Here is a 24,510-nt window from a genome sequence, read left to right as displayed (position 1 = left end):
GCTGGCCTGGAACTTGTGATTCTCCTGCCTTCGCCTCCCAAGTAGCTGGTATTCCAGGCATGCTGCACCTCACCTGGCTCCAGTCCCCTCTCATAAAACCATTAGCCTTGTTTTCTTCCTGTTTTGCAGAGTTTTAAATGTTGAGGCTTGGTTTAGAGGAAAAGCAAAAAGCAACAGTGTTAAGGATCCAATAGTTTTAACATATAACAAACAGAACTGATTTTAAACCTCTCTAATCCATCAACGACCATTATACAGCAATGGTAATAAGAGAATATGAACCTGATTTAAACCTAATCATCAGTGACAATTCACTTTGGTGTACTTCAGCAATATAAGAAACAGGATATAGGACTGATGTCACTTTACTTCTGCTACTATCACCTATACAAAACATGCATCTGAAATAGACTTCAACCCACCCCTGCCTCTGCAATCAGCACAACCCAGTGCTTCTAAAGATTGTCACCTTGCTTTGCTCTATGAGACTCTGTTAATTAACATGGCTCTCCCTTAGTTAAGCCAAAAGTTTGGCTTTTAGGTTGCAGACAATGACAAGTGGTCTTATCTTTTGGCAATTTTCAGATCCTCTTTTACAGTTGAAGAAAATGAGAAATGACAAAAAGGTTTTGTTTTCAATATATTTAATAAACTAGGTAGAAAGATAAATATCAGTCTATTTCTACCATGTCTAGGATATTTTTGCTTCCAGAGTCCATATATACACACATGCACATATACATACATACACAATTGACATGAAATTCCGTAAAATAGTAAATTAGTTTCATGGTTATTTTGAATTTTATTTTACTTAGGCATTAAAGATTCAAAGATAAATAATCTAACTCCTAACATCATGGAGACCACAGAGCAGGGAAGGAGACATACAGGTAAGAAATAGCAAAGTGGTATGATAAACAGAAAACAATTGTTTGTATTCTACATTCATTGCTTATTAGCAGCATAATGCTATTACATTTATTGCCCTTTCAAAGTTTCAGTTTTCTTATCAATAAAATGAAAAAAATAAAACAGACTTTGCAATATTGCTGGAGAGTTCCAAGGACTCATAATATAATATAATAAAGAACAGTAAAAACAGTGAAACCAAAATAGTTGGCTAGTCTTACATCTTCAACACCATTACTCCCAAAAAAATAGGTAGGAAGTGGTTTATCAGCAGACAGGAGAGCATGCACTTGTTTTTAAAAGGTGAAATATAGAATGGGTCCCATTCTCTTAGAGTATGGGGGAATAGGAACAATTTCAAGTGAAAGGAAGTAGGATGGCAGTCAGAGATGATGAAGTGTCCAAAGCATGCATAGATTTCCAGATGTACACATAATTATTACTAACAGTTATAGGACACATACTCTCCATCAGGCACTTTGTTATCTTTAGTATACTGCCTAATTTAATTCTTACAGTAATCCTAAGTTAGGTATTCAATATTGTCATTTTATAAATAAGGAAACTGGAGCACAGAAAAATATTGTAACTTACTTTAAATCACAGAGCAATTAATATCACACATAGTGGTTGAACCTGTACAGAACTTGGGAGTTTATGTTCTCATTAATTATGAAATAAGGAATGTTTGTACATTCAGTTATATGACTACTTGATATAATATTCATGTTAGTTAAGTTTCTTAAAATCCAAGACATTTGGAAGACTAGTGCATTTAAAGAAGTAAACCTTAAGAGAAACTTAATTGCTTTTGCAATGAATTAAATAATTAAATATGTGCAATTAATACAAAATAGTATAAAAATTCAGGTGGGCACATGATACAATTTTATTTTCTAGTACTTAGTTTATTTTCTATTAACCAGATTCCAAACAGTCATATTATAAAAATATAATACCCATTAACAATCCATTAAATTTTCACTGGGTTTCCAATGCTGGGTGTATTCTGGACACTTGGCCCTTGTGTTATGATCTGTACATGCTGGCATCTCCTGAAGTCAGCTAAGAAATCCATACTTCATCTTGGTCCATGACTTTCTGTCTAAACAGGTTACTGCTAAGTCATCCAAAATGGTCCCGCAGATTTTTTTCTCTCTAGGTTAACTCCCAAGAGATCTGTCTCCTGTGTCTCATCCCACAGATGGAACATTATAGGAAGAGAAGATATGATTTGCCAGTATTTCCTTGTTCCTCTTTGTTTCAGGGGATATATGTACTTCTCAGGTCCCTCCTGGGGATTGAGGAAAGTGTGTTTGTCACAAGGTGAGCAGAGAAAGTTGTTCATCTAAATCCGATTTGACTTTTTCCTTAATCAACATGCAGTCCTCCCTTGTTGGGAGGTGTAGCCATGTGTCTGTGTTTCAGTCAAAACTCAGATATGAACATTAATTCTTATGAAATAATTTGCACCACCCTTCCACGTCTGGCTCCCAAACCTCCTCATACACTCCTCTATGTTATTTACCCTTCTGATGTCGTGATACACACAAACAAAGCCCTGAAGATCACAGGATTGTAGAAGCTGGAAAGGACCTTCCTTCCTGAGGGCTAGTGTGGAATGCCACTGTCTGAAAACCTATTCTGGCTTTTATAGACCACAAAGAAAACTTCCCTTTTATGTAGTCATTGCTAGAATTGGGTCTGTCTGCTAATACTGGCTAATGTATCCTAATTAGCACATAGGCCTGTCTGATAGATATGTTAAACAATGGTTGCCATTCTGTACAACCATGGCTGCCTGAGAGGTGTGTGGCCAAGGAAGCATAGGTACCCCTTATATGCTAATTCCTCATCCTGTTCAGTGGTTATGAAGACCCCCTTGGGAGAGGGCCAGTCCCTTTTCTCCAAGGGACTCCCATTATTTATTCGCTAGTCCCTCATCATCATACTCCTCTCCTTTTCCAGTTCCAGAAATATTTGTTATTTTGGTGAGCGAATAGAGAGTTTTGAGTTACTCAGGAAATACTTTTCTTTATAAATCATGTTAAGAAACTAAAGTACTGCAAATTGAATGTTTGGAAGTAAGTAGATAATGCTCTAACTGATTAAATGGGAGAAAAGCAAAGATGGGGGAATCTCTGTTAATATTTCAAAATATTACCTCATATTTGTAATTCTCTGTGAAATGGATGAAGGTCCCAAGAACTGAATTAATTCTCTTTTAGGGTCTCAATTATCAGCTGAAGACGTACCCAGAATTTTTGATAGTGAGGGATTTAGTCAATCCACAAATGTTGAATAAATACCAAGTTTGTACCAGTTGCTATTCTAGGTGATGAAGAAATGCAATGGAAGGCTAATAATCTCTGTTTTTTCCAAAATGCAAATACTCAATGGAGGTACACTCCTTCCTTCAAGCACAACCCATACTGAGATCATAGAGCTTGACAGAGACCATTGCTGAGTGTCCATCCTTCTCTATAGATGTTTCCATAAAGTTACTGGTGGACTTTGCTATGTGTGAAAATATGGGAGTAGTCCACTTGCAATGCTACCAGACAGCACTTAGTACCCTAGTACTCTCAGGTCCAGATCTTGACTTACGATACTTCTTAATCCCATCACTCTCTGAAGAGAGTATTCACAAGGTTTTGTGGTGTGGAACTCTAAGGAAAAAAATCAACTGCCTCAAATTCTTCCAGAGCCTGCCTCACTCCTTAAACTGGAGCAAAAAAGCACATATTTAAACTGTAGACTTTGCACATGCTTGGATAAACTAAAGTTTTCTGATTAAACATGCAGAGTAAAGTTCAACACTGATCCCAGGTGGTATGTTGGTTGTTAAATTTTTTTTACCGGTTTCTGTCATGATTCTTCTTGGCTTAAACATCAGTCCATATTGTACAAATCTCACCGCAGCTGAGTAAGCTGAGAGAGCAAGAAAAGAAAGTCAGATATGATTTTTATGTAATAAATACAGGAACTGTGACTTCAATATGAGAACACTGGAGAACTGAAGTATTGGGGCTTTTTAGATTTCTTGAGAATTTTCTTCTTCTAAACACAACTTGATTTGCATGGATTGGAATATTTTAAGGTTATAAGCTGTGGGTTAAAATAAAATCTCAGGGCTAACAGTCTGGTTAAACCATGAAGTTCTGTCACAAATGCAATTTCTGGTAGCACAAAGCTTTGCATTGCTGGTCCTGAAATCATATTGAGAGAATTTTGCACATGGATAAAGAAAAAAGAAAACAAACAAGTGACATTTGTTTATTACATATTCATAGACAGGGAGTCACACTGGTGCTGGTTCTGTCCAGCACTTAGGAATCCTAGGGAAAGGTTCAAAGAACTACTACTCTTGCTTCAATCAGTTACTTTCCAAAGATTTGGGTATTCATGCTCCTTCATCCTGGGGAAGGGCATAGGGGTAAGTCTGAATATTTGTGAACTGTGTGTCAATGGCTGGGAAAGGCTATTGTGGGAACATGCTTGGTTACAACTGCCAAAGTGCAGGGTAGTCTTGTCATATTCAGTCAAATAAATCCCTATCTGCCTGCCAACACCCCACATTTGTTTTTTGTTTGTTTGTTTGTTTTGGTATCTTAGTAACTTCCTCTCATCCCACTGCCATGTAATTCGAATTTTATTTTATTTTACTACTTTTACTATTGTGATCATGAAAAAATCATTCTTAATTTGGAGAACTGTAAGAGAGGTGCTGCTCCCTCTTTTTTCCCATTTAGTTTAGCCGAGAAACCTAGACACGATATATAAACCAAAATAAGAAGGTTCTAAAGGGTAGAGAGAAGAGAAATTGGCTAAGGACTGTGGACCTAAGGAATGATGTTATGATAAAATTCCTGGGGATTCTTTCTGCCTCATATATCCTGGACTCAAACAACTAGCAACAACAACGACAACAACAAAACCAACAAAAAACAACTATCAGGAAATGCTGATATTTACAGACAATAATGTTTCAACAAAAGCTTGTTTGTCTCTACCCAAAGTACCTAAAAAGGGTGGCCTAAACAATAGCAGCTCAACTCCAATTCAATAGCATGGAAAGCACCGTGGACCCATGCCCTTCAGGTCAACAAATACTGAGCAGGAATTTCACCATGGCCCAGTTGTAAAGGCACCCCCTCCATGCCCGACTCCTGCTGGCCCAGAAGGCTGGGTGGGAAGTTGGGGAGTCTATTTCCATCAAGTATTATGGAATCCCACACTACTTTGAAGCGTACATGGAGACCAGAGTCTGGGTTTCCACCCCCATACAGTAGTAACAAAGCCCCATTTCCCTGTCACACTTCAGTGATGTCAGAGAAGTTCTAGTGGACAGTCAGGACTTTTACCACTGCCCAGGGAGGTGTTAGGCCAGCGGCACCCCTGCCCACAATGTTAATTGAGGCCACAAAGAAGTAATAGGAAAGCATTCCACCTATGGAGATGTCAGCCAGATAAGCTTAAATTCTTACCTTCCGCTCAGAATAAGGTACTCCCTGAAGCACCTCTCCTCCCATGATGGTGTCAATAAAAGACCAAGGTCAAGGGAGGAACCTGGACTTACACTCACCTGATGAAGAGGTGCTCTCATATCCCTCACCAGCATTAGAGGAGGTCTGCTAAATAGATTTCTCTAAGATCCAGTTTCATAACACAATACCCCAAATGTCCAGGATATAATCACAAATCACTCATCATACTAAGAACTAGGAAACTCTCAACAAATCAATATATGCCTATATCAAGATGTCACAGATATTGAATTATTTAACAAGAAATTTAGTTATCATTCTTATATAGAATATTTACCATAAATGTTGGTTTCTCATTAAAATGAGGCAGCTCAACTAGAATAGATCTAATAAATTATAACTCCCATTTGATGAATACATTTATGAAATGGTCAAGAAGTTAATGATAGCAACAAATGACAGTTTTATAAAATGAGACAAAAATATATGTTAAAAATTAAAACAATCCCTGAACATATAATCATTTACAAGAGCTAACATAATTAATTGCTTATGAATTAGAATTATTAAAATATTTTCAAACATGATTATGGTTATTATTTGTGAGAATGGAATCTAGCTAGTGAAGACAAGTGGTCCATCCAACTTGAAGATAAATGATTAACATCCTTATTTGTTCTGAACTGTGTTCCTTTCTTAAAGAGTTCTTAGTAGCTAGTTCCTTGAAAAACAAGCCCAAAATGATTTTGAGTTTGATAGTATTTAAGATACCATTTCACTACAAATACTGTCTCTTTGTTAAGTCAATTTTTATTGAGTATTTATGAGATAATGGCATGATTCAAAAGCAATATAAGCTTTTTTATAGAATTTTTTTTCCCTCTGAGATAAGGCTATAAAAGTTCTTATAAACCTCTCCACTCTTAAAAGCTAGAAGTAGCAGAACCCAATGGTGTTTCAAAACCATCGATATCTTCAATTGCATGGTCATTTGTCTTAACACAATATTTTTCAGCTCTTTTCTATTCTCAAGAGAAAAGCAATTGTGTATGACTAACATTTCCATTTTAAACAAACACTAAAGGATGAATTTATCACTTGCCATTTTTTAAGTTTATTTGAAGGTGAGTGAGCCTGAGGGATGGCTTTTGTTGGCAAAAAGGGTGTTTCAGTTTAATATTAGATAAAGGAAGCTGGTTTTCTTTTACATGGCAGCTCTGACATGTTACCATGCTTGTAAGGAATTTTTCTTTGTCCTATAAAAGAAACAGAACCATATGACTGTTGTGAATTAGAGTTCTTGAAAGTTACTCAAAACACAGAAAATGGAACTTTTCTACCCTGGACTCTGAAGTATTGAGGTATAATACACAGATTATAATTCTTTGAAAATTAGAAAACCACAAAAATGTAGGAAGTAGAAAATTACTTGCAAGCAAACGAAACTAGTATTTATAGTAATTAAGAGATGAGGAGTTTTGGGTGTGTGCGTGGGAGATCTAAATTACTTAATTAGATAATAACTCTATTATAGAAACTTAAAAACAGTTAAGTGCTAAATGACCAATGGTCTACTTTATAGCATCTGTGACATCCACCCTTTCAGCTATAAAATTTAGACAGAAATATGAGATCTAAACATTTCGGTTTTACCGATGCTGTATTTTCCTTTCTGCTTAAATTATGAATTGATTGTGGGTAAGTGGAAAACATGGTAATGATATTTAGAAACTCTTAAACCTTTTTAAATTAAAGTTGAGATATGGTTCAACCTTTTTAATAGGTAATCTTTAGAAATCTCAGCAAATAAGTACAATTTATAAAATATTCATTTTGATTTTTAGGATTAGGTTATATTTCTGTGTAATACACTGAGGAATAGCAAGCTATTGTTTCAATTTAATTCTTCTCTGATTGGTTCTGCAGACACTGCAAAATATACCCTAGATAATAATTATTTAGAGTATTACAAGGGTGGTATGCAATGCCAGGATTTCTGCAGACATGCCTAAGGAGTAAAAGCTTTAAGAAGTTCTAATAATGTTCAGACTCACTTGAGAAGGGGTTATTTTTCCTCTACATGACATCTAGAATCTGTTATGTTATAGTAAACCCCTATAAGTCACAACAAGTTACAGAGTATATTGAATTGGCCTACCTGATGAGCTCTGCAGTATCATTTCAAAAGCTTTTAAGAACAATTTTCCCAAACATAAGAAAAATTTTATGGGAGTTAAATGACAGTAGAAAAAGTAGAGTAAAAACAGAAATCCTTCTAGAATGACTTTTTCATATTCCTTTAGTTTACAATGTATTGTACATGCAACCTCAAATGATGGCCTATTTATTTCTATGCCATCATGTTGGATGGAATACAATTTCACATCTTAGATGATTCAGCAATACACAAAAGTCAGCTTACTCCTAACTATGCAAATACAATCTGAACTCAATTTTTAAGGAACCACAGATTTTTCCCTTAGGGAATGGACTATTTGTGGTCAGGATGTTTCTTTTGTAAGAAAATCATTCTCCAACAAGCATTTTCACAAGCTAAACCAGAATTCTAACACTTTCCCAGCATGAATGTACCTAAATATTTCTCAAAAGCATATTCCAAAATGAAACATTAACTATTCTCTTGTTTATGCCGTTTAACCACTATATGAAGCCATATGCAAAATTCTACCCAAGGCCTGGTTTCCCTTGTTGGCAGAATCAATGGATTCCAAGTCTTGACAATCCCTTGCTTTCACAGAGGAAAAAGAAAGCAATTTCACCAACCATGTGACAATTATCAATTTATTGCCTCACAGCTTCCAATCTACCTTCCACTGTCCTGCTAGTGATAATGGAAATGAACCTTGTAAATATTCCTCCCTTGTCATATGGCACAATGTTAAGTGCTGTTAGCACATGGCTCCAGAGAACACTGCAGGGGAAACACTTGTTCCCAGTGTTTTCCTCTGCTCACTCTTGTGGTGCACAACACCCAGGAGTGCAGCAGATGCACAGTGCCCCCCCAACCCCAAGAGTTCTGCTTCTTGGCACACTTATATCCTTGGCAACTTTCCTGGCATTGTAGAGGGCAGCTTCCCTGCAAATCCCATGAAGCAACATTTCCTCATGGTCAGTTTCCCAAGTACCCCAAAAGATGACTTCCTATCAATTTCTCCAGGCAATGTACCTCAGAGAACTTCTCCACCATCAATAGGCTATTACCATAACCACAGTCTTTCAAAGGCCAAGGAGAAGTACTTCTGCTATTTCAATATTTTTTTAGAGTTCTTTTTTTCCCTTAGTAGGTATTTTAGATAGGTCATTATTATTAACATTTATATTAAACTTTCTCTATTAAAAATCATAACATGATTTCTGTCTCCTGATTGATCCCTGAATGATACATATCTGCAAACAGTTTAAAATTCAGTAATAACTAACAATTCAAGCACAATTATGTTTTAAAAATTATATAATAATATGAGAAATCTAAAATATTACCTTAACAAATGGTGGTCCCCTCTTATTGAAGTTGAAAGTAGAAGGTGGTTACCAAGGCTGAGGGGATTAGAGGGCAGGGAAGAAAAGTAGGAGAAAGATCAATAATTGTGTACTAAGTTACAGTTACATAAGAATAAGAAGTTCTGGTGTGCTACTGTACAGCATGGATGACAATAATGAACTATACAATTCAAAAAGGTGGAAGAAAATAAATTGAAGGTTTTAACTGCAAAGAAATGATAAAAGTTTGAGGTGATAAATTTAAACATTATATAATATATACGTGTATCAAATTGTTACCCCACTAATATGTATAATTTTTTGCTTGTATCATTTAAAAATAAATTTAGTTTAAATGTAAAGAAATAATAAATTGGCCCCACAATTTTTCTTTAATTAGACATTATTTTTAAGTATCTACTTTCTAGTTACATAAATATACCATCTAAAAGAATGCATATTATTAAACTAATGTGTTTATCTCTGTTTGAAAGAAAATTTCCCTTAGTGAAAATACTTCTCAAATAATCACACAGGTATTGATCAATACAAGGGTTAAATGAAATGCAAATGCTAAATAGAAGCAACTTTGTATGCATATTAGATTACATAACTCAAAACCCTTCTGAACTTACCAGAATGGAAAGCCACTTCCTATCATTTCAAAATACAAAGGAATAAAGGTATTTAGAAATATTAAGGATTATTTTTGACCTTCTTGGATAATATATAACAACATTCTTTCATAACTTTCTTATTTAAATATGCCCTTCTCTCCTTTTCCCGCCAGGTGCAGAATTCCCTCAAGGTATCTGAACTTACTTACATAACTTCTTATAGATCTAAGGTTATTTATTTGTAAGCAACAGATACTTAAATGTAAAATTTATTTTCATAATATTGGATAGCTTATAAAATTGGCAGAAAGTCTGGAGAACCAGACTCAGAAAAGGCCTGGAATAAGAGTTCAACTAAAGCTCCAGGAAGCAAGCACTACTTGATCCTCCTCTCAAGGATAACTTCAGGAAATAATGAGATTCAGACACTTTCCTGCCCTTAAGTCCTCTACTCAAAAATCAAAGTCCTTGGAGGGCAAGCCCAATTCCTCCAACTTAGGTCATATGGCCATTTCTTGCTTAGAAAACAGAGCAGTTAGTTTCTGTCTCACCAAAATAACACAAAACAGGAGAGTCAACTAAACCTAATGGAATTGCAGTAATAATAGCTGAAGTGGAGTATAAGGATACTTGAAGGTCAAAAACTTTTCCTACTACACACACCATTTAAGTTTCTCATTCCTTAAGCAACACATAATAAGTAAATAACAGATAAAACATACACAAAAAGAATCAATTGCAATGGTTCACATATGACAAATTTAGTCTTTTGTGGATACCTAGGTTAAAAAACGAACATAGAAACTCCAAGAGACAGAAGGACTTGGGTTGTGGCTCAGTGGTAAAGTACTTGCCTGGCATGTGGGGGCCCTGGGTTTGATATTCAGCACCACATATAAATATAAAGATCCACTGACAACTAAAAATTATATATATATAAAAGAAGGAGATAGAAGGGGCAGATCTTCTCTGCATGTTCTCCAATAAACTTCAAATAGTGCAGTACTATTGACCTTTATCCCATCATACCAAAAATATCAGATAATGTGGTATCTATTTTAGAAAGTTGTCCCATTTCAAGAAGAAAAATGGAGGTTTAGTGACACCTTCCTTCACTCTCTTTAGGATTCACTCAAAAAAAGAAGCTCAAATGATCTTGAGTAGTCACTGAGTCATTAATTTCCTGTGGCTTCGAAACAAACTAGCACAAACTTAGATACTTCATCAAATTTAAGTTTTTTTCTCATGGTTCCGGAGGCCAGAAGTTCACCATCAAGCTTCATGAGCTGAAGTCAAGGTGAACACAAGATGTGCTCCCTCAAGAGACTCAAGGGCAGAATCCACTTCTTGTTTCTTCTAGCTTTTAGTGATTTTTAGCATTCTGTTTTCTTTTTTTCATTTTTTTTTTTTTTACTACTATGGAAACATCATTCTACTCTCTGCATCCATCCCCACATGGCCTTTTCCATTTTTTGTCTTCTCCTCTGTCTTGATTATCCTCCTGTTTTCTCTTATAAGGACACATGTAATGGTATCTAAAACCCACACTGGGGAAATCCAGGAAAATCTCCAATATCAAGATTCTAAATTTAGTCAAATCTTTAGAGACCGTTTCCATGATAAGGAGACATTAATGTGTCCCAGGGATTAGGGTCTAATATCTTTGAGTGATCATCATTTGGTCTGAGTGAAACTTTGCATTTCCCTTGGAGAGAGGGAAAATGTATCCTATAGCTGAAAAAATTTAGAAGGATTGACTATGAAGCAGTTGCCCAAGCAAGGGGTATAATTCCCTAGCCCTACTAGCATCCAGATGAAATCATGTGACTAGTGTACATTCAATGAAAAGTTAGTGGAAGCAACTGATGTATGTGACACACTGGTCAAATACTTCAAGAAGCTCATGTGCTTTCCCAAGGGTGTCTTTCCTCTCTGTTGGTTGGATTAATACTATGATAAGGAAATCACTGAGATACAAAATGAAGACACCAGAATAAAAGTATCTGCCTGTGTGCCCCAAAAGGAAAAAAAAAAGAAAAGAATAAAGAAACACACATCTGAAGACATCACAGTGAACATGGAAACACCAAAGATATTGATATTAAAATCATTAGTTAGAAAAGACAGAATTACAAAGGCATGATAGATTAGTGACCAACTGATGACAAATAACCTGACAGAATTTCAACAGTAACAAGGGAAGCCAGAAGACAGTGGAAAGATATGAAAATATTAAGAGAAAATATGTATCAACTAAGAATATGTATCCACTCAAACACTATTTCTATAATAAGAGCGAAATTCATATAATAAGAGAATTTTCAGAAAGCAAATTTCTGTACATTTATCATTTTAAAAATAAATTTCAGATGTACAGTAATAGGAAGAAAACTGATTATATAAAGATAGTTGGAACAAGAAATATAGAATAAAATGTATATATAAATATAAAAATTTGTCTGCTTAAGTTAAGTATGATTATCTAATTTGGGATGTTTAAAAACCAAATAGAACCAAAATATTGAGTAGCTGGAGTACATGAGTTGCAAGATCAGTAAATTTTAGCAAAGTGCCAAGCATTAAAGTTGAGCCTATGTTTTTAAACTTAAAGATTCTGCCCAACCAGCAAAGACTTGGTTGTGGATGTCAACTGAAAGAGATAACCAAGAAAACTACTTCGTGTTACAAAATATATTTATCTTTATTAAATAAGGTAATTTAGCAGTCAACCAATTAAGCAACCATGACAACTGACAGCGAAAGTACTACCTTATGCCTATTATTTGTCCAGACTTCTACATCTTTTATCAGCTTATTCCCAGCTGATCCCTTTGTTAACAAATATTCTCAGTTCCAAGCAGTGGTAGGTGGTCACAGGAACCCAACAGTAAGAGTCTACACCAAGATCAATGTGTTCTCGTGAGAAAAAGGAAGTACAATGTTGCTCCTGTCTGGTGGGCACTCAAGACATATGCTTGCCAGGGACCTGGGCATATTTTTATCTGAGGGTTAATTCCAGGCTATGTAGACACCCAGTAGGGTTGGGGGCAACTCTGAAAAATCACACTGTTTCTGGCTGGGGAGGCCAGAAGAGTGATGCTAGGAAAATGCTCCCGAAGTAAGAAGAAAACCTGGAAGGGAAAACAAGAGAAAGAATTCCATACCACATCTCTGACTCTTAAACACAGGAAAAGTGACTCCCTCCTTTGATGTCCCTCTTTCCAAATTCCAGCACCTCAGCATCTGTGTTGTAGTCTCTCTTTAGCTGAGCAATACTAAGGTACTCTGCTTGGACTTCTCTCTGTGAGGGACTGAGGACTTTTTAGGTCTTTCCTGGACATGCCACCGCCATGCCCGTGCATGGGTTTCTACATCCCCAGGAATATGTCAGAGTCTCATAAAAAACTCATATGAACATCTCATTACCTGGATTTTTCTTTGACATTTTTGGGCCAGTCTCTTGTTTGTGTCCCAGCCGGTTGGATGTTACATAACTGCTGATGACTGTTTTTCACACATGCCTTGGGCACAGGACCTTTTCCACTGAGCAATTTCTGAGTCAGTTCAAACAATGATAAACCCTATGACTTGGGCTTTTTCAGGGAAGAACCAAGTCTATTCTGCTTTCTCCAGAAATTGCTAGACTATTGGTTTTCAAGACTACCACAGTTGGTCAAGATGACTACAAAGAGGAAAGTTAAAATGCAGAAACTTGCTCTTTTTTCCTAAGATTCAGTTATTTTTGTTGAACCAACACTTTTGATTAAGCCTTTGGTTAATTTCCAGAGTTATAAATAAATTAGGTTTTATTTTTTCCAGTGTCCTCATTGTTTTATGGAAGAACGTATTTTAAGAAGTCCTTACTCTACCATTCTAGATGTGCTTCTTTTGCCATAAATTTATTTTTATTTTGACTTTCATTCTTTCTTACATCTCTAGTTGTTATTTGAGATCATTTTCCTTTACCCTGAAGAATAATATCCCTTAATACTTTCTTTGCTGTGAATCTTCTGGTGACAAAATCTTTGATTCCACTACCTTTTTGAAGAATACATTTGCAGGATATAGAATTGTAAAGTTTTGGTTATTTTCTTTTCTATGTAGGGCTTCTCATGCCATTTAAGTCATGCCTTGATGGCTATCGCCAGATTTAAGCTATTACTTTAAGTATTGTTAGATTCTTTTCTTTCTTCTCCTTTTGGTACTCCAACAAAATGTAAGTAGTTTTCATTAAATTCCATGTCTTATATCCTTTTCTGTAGTTTTAAAACATCACTTCATGTCTGCACATCAGTCTAGAGTTTCTTCTAACCCATTTTCTAATTCTCTAGCACTTTCTACAGCTGGGTTCATTCTGCAGTCAAGTCTACCAACTATGTTAAGTAAATGCATTTTTCAGTTCTTCAAGATTTAGTTTTATTTTACAGAGATCTGACAATATTTTCCCCTGCCCTTTAATTCCTTGAACCTCTTTATCACACATTTTAAAGTACACTTTTGATTTGCATCTCCTAATTATCTTTTTCTAACAACTTCTTGTCAGTTCAAAATTCAGTCCAAAATTTGTCAGTTCAAATTCAGTTCTTTGATTATGCTAGTTTTGTTTTCTTGAGGGTAGATATGATAAATAAAGTTTGAAGAGACCACATCAGGGTTTGGATGATGTATCCTCACCTAGAGGGCTTATTTTCACTCTAGTTGGTGTCTTGACTGAGGCAATAAACCACCACCCAATCCATCTAATCTCATCAGTAGAGAGATGACTCAAACCAAGGCCTTAGGCTCTTTGAGGGCCTATGTATTTCTATTTACTTATTCTTCAGATTATAACTCCACCAGGTGCCATCAAAAGGTTTTCTAAGGCATCTTATCATGGATGAGTCCTGAATTCCAAATCCCGTTCTCCCCCAGTTCGTTGGTACCATGAATCAACCTCAAGCATTGTTCAGCTCCCTTTCCTTACCTGAGCTGCCTCTTAAGGAATTAGTAAATGAATTAAAGAGAAAAAGCAGCAACCGATGCTGGGATTTTCTCTCTGATTCCTTTCTTTCCTGGAATCCTGCTTCCCAAATCTCAACCCTCCTTACTTAGGCAGTTCTCCAATGCAATGTATTTTGCACATTTGTTTTTTTTGTTATTGTTTACAGGGACTATAACCCTGAAACAACTAATTATTTTCCAAAATAAGAGCTCCACTTGAAGTTTTAATTCCTGACCTTTGGCTTCTAAATCTGATTTCTAGGATTTTTTTTTTTCACCCCAAAGAAGAGTGCCTTCCCACCACAGCATATAAGATTTTATGGAATTCAAAGAAGAGAATGGACTGGGCATGGTGGGAGGTGGTACATGTCTGTAATCCCAGCGACTTCATTGACTGAGACAGGAGGATCATGAGTTCAAAGCCAGCCTCAGCAAAAGTGAGTGCTAAGCAACTCAGTGAGACCCTGTCTCTAAATAAAATACAAAACGGGGGTGGGGATGTGGCTCAGTGGTCGAGTGCCCTGAGTTCAATCTCCAGTACCCTGTCTCTAAAAAAAAAGAGAGAGAGAGAAAAAGAGAGAGAGAGAGAGAAATAAAGAATGGATCTGTCCTGTGAGGACTCAGACTCAGGATACGGATTCGAGTTTCGGCAGATAGAAGATGCAAGATGGTTAGGATAGTAGACATGATATGCTTTATTCAGAGGTTGTAAGAACCTCCAGCTTTTAGCCTCTAACTTCAGCCCCCAGCCAGTTCCATTTTTATCCCCTATACCCCTCTGGTCTTTTCCATAGACCTTTTTTATATGCAGGCAAAACAAAGAAGGCATACTGCCAACAGGTTACATTACAAGCAAATGTTTATGACTTTGTGCACCTACACTGAATTAGAGTGTTTCTGACAGTGACTACACACTAACTATAAAAAACCTAATTCATGACCTTGGCTACATACTAAAAATATAACATAGCCCACTGGAAGCATCCATGAGGGAATCTAACTATAGCCATTTTGTACCCCAAGAGGCTCCTTCACAATCTTGGACTCCTGATGCTATGAAGACCATCTTGATTAAACTCACACAGTGTTTACCCAAGGTGCAGTAGCTTAGGCCCTGCCTCTGATCCGCTGACCTGATCCCTTTGTTGTATCCCAGAACTACATTCTACAGAGCTCTTTTTTTGTTTTGTTTTTAACAAGGTACTGGGTGTTGAACCCAGGGGTTTGCTATCACTGAGCTATATCCCATCCTTTTATCTTCTATTTTGAAACAGGGTCTTGCTTAGTTGCTGAGGGTCTCCCTAAATAGCTGAAACTAGCCTTGAACTTGAAAGCCTCCACCTCAGCCTCACAAATCACTGGGATTACAGGCATGCACCACCATCCTCCCACCACCACTGTTTGCTCTTTCATTTCTAAGCAAAAGATAGATTTAGAATATTTTCAAACCAAAAAGAAGATCTGAATGTTGGCTAGTATTTTAGTTGCTAGGGCTGCCATAATCAAATACCACAGAGGGCAGTTTAAACAACTTAGATTTATTTTCTTTTAATTCTGGAGACTAGGGAGTCTAAGGTTAGTGTGAGAAAGGTTGTGTTTCTCTCAGTTCTCTCTTCTTGGCTTACAGATGACTATCTTCTCCCTGTGTCTCCACATAGTTCTTCATCTCCACATATCCATATCCAAATTTCCTCTTCCTGTAATGTCACCACTGACATTGCAATAGGGCCAATACTACTAACTGCATTTTACCTTAATTACACCTTAAAGACTCTTCTCTCTAAATACTATCACATGCTGAGGTACTATAAGGGTTAGGACTTCAAAATATAAATTTTGGAGGTGGATGGACACAATTTGACCCCAAACACCAGGGGTGATTGGTCTTAGTGCTCAGATAGAAATATCATTATTTCCATACATTGGAGGCGATTGGGTATTTAGAGTTAAAGACCTCCTAGAGAGCATTCAGGAAATGGCTCTTCCAACTATGTAACCATGACAAAGCTAAGGGACAACTTTCCTAGGGAACATCATTCTTACTGCCAACATTTCTGAGATTGTCGTGCCTCCAGTCCTTTCAATGTCCTGGGTGTTAGGCATTTCCTTATATTTTATGAGACATCTAAGAATTTTTAAAAAAACATTCTTTTTATTTTAATATTATCTTAATTCTTAGTTTTCAGGGGGAAAAAGAAGCAAAGTATAATATTCTTTAACTTCTGTAGTGGATATTTAAAATGAGTGAAATATTTGTAACTTTTTCAAAGGAATTTATATCCACTAAAGATCAACCCATGGAGAGCACATATCTTCCAATTCCAGGCTACTGAAGCATCACAAGCACTAAATCGCTATATAATAATAGATCTCACTCAATGCAAGCACCAAATCTCTGGAGTGCAAGGGAGAAACTAATTATTTAAACTTAAATAGTATCACATTTACTCAACCTGCATTTAGCAAACATTTTACTACATACCTCTTTCCTAGTTTAAAGCAAGCATTTCAGCAGTCACAAAATTAAACAAAATACACACTAATCTGTGGGCAGTACCTTCAAAGAATTCAGAAATGTAGACCCTGTCCTGCATTTGACATCTATTTTTTCATATCTAGAATAAAGAAATTTTTAAAAAATGGGAATTTTTTTCTGTAAATCTTTTGGTCATCTTGTTTCTAACTAATTACAATTAGTAGTACTGCATAAGAGAACAAATCCCTGTCACTTAGTACATACTTTCTGGGAAAAATGTCAATTGAAAAAATATGTAAGAATTAAGGGGCTTAAAGCAGTGTCGACTTAGAATAAAAGGAGAAAGCAGCTTTGAAAATAAAATTACATATATTTTAGCAAGTATCTTAGTACTTTCTTCTTTTCCTGCTTCGTTAAAAAAAAAAAAAAAAAAACTATTCCCAAAATACAGTATTATGACACCACCTACTGGGAATTTGGAAGACAACAGTCAAGTTATCTCTATAACTACCCTTTCTTTCTTCAAGAAGAAGCATTTTTAAAATTATCAGTAAAGTGATTAAAAGAATGGCCAACATATATACACTGATGGCATAGAGAAAATTGGCAAAATTATTAGTACATTTTAATTTTAAGGAATCCTGTACTTTAACCATTTACCTTTGCTCTTTGGGGCAAATACTATTAACCAACATTGACCTACTTTGGAGTCATGAAATTGATAATAGACTTTATTAAGCAACATACTCATTCACTGGTACTAACCTATAATGAGAGATAATTGCTTGTAAGATGAATTTAGTCCTAATTTTTCATCAGTATACTTCAGAAATGCAATCATGGCATGTTGTCTGGGAGAACCTGAGGCACAGGTTGGGTCCTCTGGAAGCAGAGATGAGATCAACAGGCCCCTGTGGACGGAATGGGGAAAACTAGGGTTGGGTAGGGAGAGAGAACAACTGTGATGATGGCTGTGGCCAGCCCGGAGGGGGCTCTGAGGGAAACATGGCCCTGCACTGGGCTGATGTGGCCTTTTACTTCTTGCATCCATGGGCCCCAGAATGTGGGTGGTCCCAAGAGGGGTGTTTTAGTCAGCTTTTCTGCTGCTGTGCCTAAAAGACCTGACAAGAACAATTTTGGAGGGGAAGTCTGTTTGGGGCTCACGGTTTCAGAGGTCTCAGTCAATGGACAGCTGGTTCCATTCCTCGGGGTGGAGATGAGGGAGAACATCAGGAAGGAAGAGTGTGGTAGAGGAAAGCCGCTCACATCATAATCAGAAAGCAGAGACGCCACTGACCCAATAAAAAAAATTGTACTCCAGAGGCACGTCCCCCCAGTGCCCACCTCCTCCAGACACACCCTACCTGCACTCAGTTAATTCCTATTAGGGATTAATTCACTGACAGAGTTAAGGCTCCCATAACCCAATCATTTCACTTTTGAATGTTCTTAATATGAGCTTTTGGGGGCACCTAACATCTAAACTATAACAAGGGGTATACCTTGAATGACCTTCTGCAACGAAGGCTGACCCAGAAGGAGCTGCCAGCCACAAGAGCTCCCTTCAAAGGATCTGGAAGACACCTCTCCAAATCCATGAATTTCAAGGGAGAATTTAAAGTTAATTTGAGGTCATGTTTCTATAAGACTTATTAACCTATAAACATGATTATATTATTTCAATTCTTCTAAATTATTCCTTCACTATGTATAATTGCCATCAAAGTTGTGGTGAATTCCTTTACAACATTCACATCTGAAAGAATTTTTATGACAATTCTACAAATGTTTTTCATCTCTTGGTTATGGCTTATATTAAGTTAATTAAACACCATATTCCTTAGGGGTCAACATTTTCTCGTTTTTATTTTCAACCTTTCTGGATGTAAGTCATTTGACACACTAAGGATTTGAATTTGCTACTGCTAGGTGCCTGCTAGAACTACCAACCTAGAGTCACTTGCAGTTTTAAAAAGTTCTCAATTTCTTATTTGAGATGTTCAGACCACGTATGTAAAATCCATTCTAGCCTCAGACCCACGTATCCAGAAACTCATCTCATGGTTGAGAATTAGAGTCTTCTCTGTTAAGATTTTCACTCTTTTTCCTGATAGTTTTGTCCTTTATATGAACATAGCTTTTATGTTTTTCCCATGTTTACTAGTGTGAATTAAGTTTTATGGATCCAAAGATCCAGTTTACAGTGGGAGAAAAAGCTGCCAAATAAAAAAATGTAAAATTCTGTAAGAAGGTTAATAGCTTCTTAGAACATGAAAATAATAAAATTTGAAAAAGTATGACAAATACCAACAAATATCATAAAAACTTTTCTTACATTTTCAGCTGGATTCCTTCATGAGTTAATGATTTTCTAGTGGAGACTAGAAAAGTAATTTAGTCCTCCTTTTAGCATAGTTCACCAAAATGGATTTGGGCTTTTTTGATTCTCAGTCATTGAGAATATTACTTTCTCCCAGCTTAAGGAATGTGTTAAAACTGTTTTAATATTTTAAGAATCTCATTAATGGGCATGCTTCCTAGCTGCATGGTCAGCTATGCCTATGCAAATAGCCCCCAGTGAGTCCTTGAAGCCTCTCGCCAGTGTGCCTTTGTTCCCTCTGGAGCAACCCTTGTCAAGACTGCCTTCTCTTCTCATTTTACACAGCCGTACTCCCCATGGTGACCACTTCCTACATTTAGAAAAACTAAGAGACACCAGATTTTTCAACTTCATTCGCTGTTCTTCTCTTTTTTTCTTATGGATTTCCCTCCAACATAGGATACGGTACAGGTTCTCAGAAGTCAGGCACCAGCCCTCCTCTCACCTCTACATCATTTTTTTGCATAGGATATTGAATTCCATTGGCTACACATGCATCTCAGAGCTGAGGGTTCCCAAGCTTATATCCCTATGGGATAAGTCTAAACTCCCAATCCTAACTCCAGTTGCAAGCTTACATATGGAAAATTAAAACATGAAATCACACAGAGGACTACTAGATATCACTTTCAAATCACACGACTTTCTACCCCACTAGAAGTGATCACTATGCTGGATGGCATGATAATCTTTTCCTTGTCTTATTTTTAAAATCTAGTTTCATGTTCCACAAGTGCTTTCTTGTATATTTTGGCTTTACCTGGGATTTTGGAACATTAAACAAATGTAACTATTCTATTTAAACTCTTCATCTGCTTCTTTCACTCATTATAAGATTCACTCATGTTGATAGATGCAGCTGTGGTTTGCTCCTTTTCAATGGTGCATAATACTCCACTAAATGAATATGGCCTAGTTTACCATTCATGGTTGACTATTTACTTCCAGTATTTGCTAACATGAACAATTCTCCAAGAAGATTTTGTACATGTTAACTGAGACACATATACCCACATTTCTTTAGAAAAGGTGCTTAGGAATTCCTAAATAATGTTCTATTAAATTGATTATTTATTAATTTATTATTTTTTGTACTGGGGATTGAACCCAGGGGCACTTAACCACTGAACCACATCCCAGCCTTTTTAAAACATCGAGACAGGGTTTTTACTGAATTGTTCAGTGCCTCCCTAAGTTGCTGAGGCAGCTCTGAACTCACAATCCTCCTATTGCAGTCTCTAGAGCCTCTGGGATCACAGGCATCCACCACCATGCCCCCCATGTTCTACTAACTTTAGATTTTTTAAAAAGAGCTAAACGCATCTCTCGTGGTTGTACTAATTTCATCCATCAATATGAGTGTTCCTATGCACATTCTCACCAACATTTGTTAGTGGCAGAAATTAAATTTTGCCAATCTTAGTTGTGTTTGGTGATATCTTCTTGTAGTTTTAATTTGCATTTGATTGCTAATAAGGCTGAGTACCATTCCTTATCAGTCATTTGGGTATTCTTTTCTGTCCAAGTCTACTTATTCACTAGATTATCAGGCTTTTTTTGGTGATTTAAGTGCTTTGATATGTGATATGATTTTTCTACTTGTGGTTTTCTGTACTCTGCTACCCCTTTCACCTTTTAATCCTGCCAAAGTATTTCAAAAATATCACAGCTGCTTGTAGTTTGGCTCCATCCACTTCTATTTTATGGTTTATGAAAATGCTTTCTCACTTAAATTTTGCTGAACATGATGTTGGTAAGTTTTTCTGTAGCTAGATTATTTGCTGTAATTTGTAAAATGATCTGGGAACATTTCAGATAATGTCAGATGATATCACCCAGGTCTATTCTTTATATAATTTTGTTGTCAGTGTACTGTCTTCTTGCACATTGCAAATAGCCTCACTCCATAAATTGGCTTGCATTTTTACCACTTTAGGAAATCTTTTTTGTTTTCTACATAGCCAAATGTATAAAAAATTTTCATGTTCAGTGTTTTTTTCCCCCATGTGAAGAAATTCATTGCTTTTCCAAGATCTCAAAGATAATCCTCTGCTGTCTTCTGAAAGATATACAGATCTCTGTGATTTAATTATCATGGAACAGCTGGTATCTGAATTAATCTTCCTGCCATAACCAACCATAAACCTGGATAAAATATACAAAAGCAACTCTTTTCAGTTGGACCATAGATAGTGCAAGGTTGCAATACTCCAGAGCAGGTAAGTAACCCAGGTAACATTGTTTCTGGATACATTTTGAAAATACGGGGTGTGAGTGAAGTTCAATCCAAATACAGAGCAGATGTCTTCTTACTAGGTGAAACTTCCAGGACTAATAAATGGAACCTGAAGTTCCAAAGTGTTACTCTTAAATTTTATTTTTATAAGGAATTATCTTTAAACTTCTAAGAAATTCAATGACAACTATTAAAAACCGTTTCCATAATTTTCTAAAATAACCAAAAATTCAGTCCTTGCTAGTCCAAATTTTAACTCTATCTGCAAGTGTGGGCATAGCATAATTTCATAATTACTGTAAATTTGAGGGAAAGTTATAATTAGCACATATTTCCTTATAGGGCTCAGTCTTGTGATTTAAGGATGATAGCCTCTAAAAGAATGGACAGAAAAAATTGGAGTATATTTCACTTTATATGTATTTATGCTATGAACATTTTTGTTGCCATACCATATTAAAATTCTTTTCAAATAAAATTTTTTAAAATTTTGTTTTAATTTCTAAAATGGTAAACATCAATAGACACAGTCTGCTTAAACAAAACTTCTTGGAGGTTCTTCGTAATTTTTGAATGTGCAAATGTTCTGAGACCAAAAAGTTTCAGAGCTGGTATTCTATAATGACAATACTCAATTAGAGAACATTGGGGGGTGGGGGGAACTCACTGCTAAACACTATAAAAACAGTAAAACACATTAAGATACTTAAAGAAAAATGAAAAATAATTAGAAAATTCAGAACTAACAAAGACAATATTCGTTTTGGATAGGAATACTCAGTATTATAAAATCACCACAGTTTCTCTATATTTCCTGTCCACCTCTGTAGCCAATGTAATTATAATCTGAATGTCACATAGACATTCACTTAAAGATTTACATCAATCTAAAGTTCATCTGTAAAGCAGCACAGAAAACTCTGAAAGAAAAGAGTAAAAAGAGTGCATGTGTTGGAGACTAATACTCAAACTATTAGATATAAAAATGTACATTGGTTATAAAACTAATATTTTAAACCAATGTTATAACAATATGAAGCAACAGTAATTAAACAAGTGATGGTGAAGCAAGAAAAAGGAAGTTTAAAATAGAGAGTAGAAAAACATTTTCAATATGTATAATAAAGGATAAATGATTTCCAAGATGAGTTACTGCAAATTTATAGACATGAACACCTAAAGAGTACAAAGAATATAAAGAGATATTTAACTATACAGAAAACACAAACAGCCTATGAGCATACAGAAATATATCAAGGAAAATAAAATAAGATGCAAAGAAAATAAACTTTTGAATGGCACTGAAAAATATTAAACACTAATAATATTCTGTGTTATGGATAGTACAAAGACACTGTCTCCTACACTACTGGTGGAAGTGGAAACTGGAAAAGGTTTGGTGGTGGTCATTTGACAATGTAGTTCAAAATTTTAAATAAATATACTCAGTGACCTAGACAAAAAGTATACATTTGAAAATACAGAAGAAAGACAAAACACACAGACATAAAACCTGCAGACATGTATAGCAGCCTACATTGTATGTCCACAAATACATAACACATTCTCCTTCCAATCGAAGGCGCTCTAGCAGGAAGTTAGATCTAGGCACATTTTCTTGGAAGTATGTCCACATCTATTACAAAGTTTTTCGTGACATCATTTAGATACAGTTGTATATGTATTTACATGTCCACATGCATAGAAAGATGCTCAGAAAAACCAACACAAATATGTTAATAGTGCTTAACTCAATAGATAGATGGAATTGGATTATTACTTTTGTCTCATTAAATTTGTTTTTAAATGCTAACAGATTGTATGGCACATGGTAGGCATTCAATAATTGTATGAATTCCTGATTATATGTATATTCCTCCACATCCTATTTGAAAAAAAAAAAAAAAAACTTTAAAAAGAGCTGGGACTGCAGCTCAATGGTAAAGCATTTGCCCAGCATGTGTGAAGCCCTGTGTTGTACCCAGCACTGCAAAAACTAAACTAATAAAACAACATAAAATAAGATAAAGCATTAAGTGACATCATTAAGTCTCATTTGATAGCATAACAAGAATTCAACCAGAACTAGAATCCTTCTGAGCCCGTCAGTTTCTGCACATTCCTGTATATCTAGAGTTTTAGGTTAAAGTCTTTGGATAAAAAATATATCTGTGAGGAAGCCAGTGAGTTGATCCTAAACTTATTTTTTCTCAGCTCCAATTCTGTCCTCTTATTCTCTACCCTGGGTGTTGGGCTGGGACTCTGCAAACATCTCCCCAACTCCTTTGCTGCCTTCCTATTTTAGTTACTGCTAAGAAGTAAGTAGAAGGAAGATGGGAAATGCAAACAAGATCTATGTCTTTGTCTTTAATTATCAGTGTTGACTTGATAGTGGTAGTTGATCTCAGTCTTCAGTGATTTTCAGAACTTCTAGATCTCTAAAAATGTATTTTTGGAATTACCAGGAACAATTAATGTGGTCAATCTCAGAGGTATAAAGAACACCACCACGTGGACCTTTTCTTCGGACAGCCAAGGTTTTGACAGCATCAACTTTTCACTTTTTGTTTCCCACCCCTAGGACCAGGAGCTACATCCTGCAGCATGCACTCTGGGTTACCTTCTAATGTCTCAGTACCCACATGTCCTCCATACCTCATATGGGTTTCCCTGATTGGATATGTGTGCTAGAGGTGCTGGCCAGGGTTAAGAGTAGCCCAAAGAGGATCATTTCAGAAAGTCAGAGGTCCTGAAAACCAGCAGCAAGAACAGCGACAAATTGTAAAAAATTGACATACTAACATGGTTAATAGCTGGATCAAGACATAAATAAAAGTTAAAGTCTAATTTGCTCCAGTTAGCACTTCAGGGTGTGACTGAAGGTTAAAGGGATGTGGATACAGAAAGATGCCATATCAGCA

The sequence above is a fragment of the Sciurus carolinensis genome, chromosome 9, assembly GCF_902686445.1.
Source record: "Sciurus carolinensis chromosome 9, mSciCar1.2, whole genome shotgun sequence".
Taxonomy (NCBI): Eukaryota; Metazoa; Chordata; class Mammalia; order Rodentia; family Sciuridae; genus Sciurus; species Sciurus carolinensis.
The sequence above is the reverse complement of the archived record's forward strand: the minus strand, read 5'-3'. Positions refer to the sequence as shown.